Below are 1,655 nucleotides of genomic sequence, written 5' to 3' on the forward strand. Positions count from 1 at the left end.
AAGACCAAATAAGGACTTCAAACAAAACAAAGAGTAATTTTCTGTTTTGTTTTATTCTTGGATCGAGCTTTAAAGGGTTAAAGATTGGTTATTGGTCAGAAAATGACAATCGCTACACCCCTAGGATTGTGATCCTATTTGTATAAGACTGAAGCTGAAAGTGCAATAACTTTGTTTTAGGTCACTATGAAAAATAAACTATAAAGGTAAAAAAAAAAAATAGAGAAGAATGAATTATGGTTTCTGTATCAGCGCATAAAATCATGAGAAATTCCTTTAATATTAAATCCTCAATATGGGGCTGTAACAGTGTCTAGAATCACCCATGCATTTACCTTAAAGTCTTTTGCAGAAGTTTTCTATAATATAAATCCATTTATTGTCCCACAATGGGGAAATTCACTCTGCATTTAACCCAAAAGTTGGGGAGCAGTGTCCTGCCATTGTGTGGCTCCTGAGGAGCAGTGTGGGTTTAAGGGTCTTGCTCAGGAACCCAGATTGTATGTGGATCAAATCAAGTACTTGCAATCTTCTCAGAGCACAAGCACACTGCTCTAAACACTAGGCCAACACTCTCCAAATATTTAACACAAAGTATATGAACATTCTTTTTCTAATTTAACATTTCAAACCGGCTGTATAGTGGCCCCAGTGGTTGCCCTCTTACCTTGCAGCAAGAAGATCCTGACCTCTTTTCCCTTGAGTTTGCATGTTCTACTCATGGCTGCATGGTTTCCTCCAATACTTGAAAAATATGACTGTTTGGTTAATCGGTCGCTCCCATTCATACTTCACTTTGATTTTCTGTTTGTGCGTCTCTAACCCAATGACCCTGGAGATTTGTGCCTTGCTGTGATCCGATTATGCAATTCTTGCATCAGGAGTCATTTAATTTGATCGCAGTTTATGAATTTACAGGACTACGAAAATGATCAATAAACACACATGTATAGCTGTCTAAATTCGTGAGTCATTAGTGTAAATAAATGTAGAATTTACGTTTTCTTGTCAACTCAGATACATGCGAGATCAGGTTTTTCATCTGTGAGAATACAAATTAGAAAGTTAAAACTTTCCAAGGAGGTTTGTGTAAATCACAAATTTACCAATTCGAGTAAAAATTACAAATTGAAGCCAACTGATGTGAAATTTCTTGCATAAAAAAATCAGGCACTCAAATACTAATAACAGATTTAGGAGAATTAATGAAATTTACAAGTGCAAACCACAGATTTCTGAGTAGGGATCACAAATTTACTGTTTATTTGTTCTTATATTCATTCTAAGTTGAAACTTTCTAACCTGTATTCATCATTTCTAAATTTGACAAATATCTGAAGTCACATGAATGTATGGGCTGAAATAAACTATTCCTAAATATATTTAACAATAAGAATTACTTATAAACTAAGACATCAAAATATTTTTGATTGTTATCCTGTTACTCCAGATGAGAAGCAGGGTAACTAAGAGTATTTAACTTTTTAAATATACTAAAACAAAAATTTCAAAGTTCAGAAAATTTCTGAACTAAACTTGTGAATTAATACTTCAATTTAAACTTGAATATATTAAAGATTATATCATGAAAAAGGCCAAGCTGTCCCAGAGATAAATTCAGGTTAAAAGCACAAAAATAAACAGGGCAGACTTCA

This window comes from Cyprinodon variegatus, unplaced genomic scaffold (genome assembly GCF_000732505.1).
Source record: "Cyprinodon variegatus isolate N-32 unplaced genomic scaffold, C_variegatus-1.0 Scaffold256, whole genome shotgun sequence".
Taxonomy (NCBI): Eukaryota; Metazoa; Chordata; class Actinopteri; order Cyprinodontiformes; family Cyprinodontidae; genus Cyprinodon; species Cyprinodon variegatus.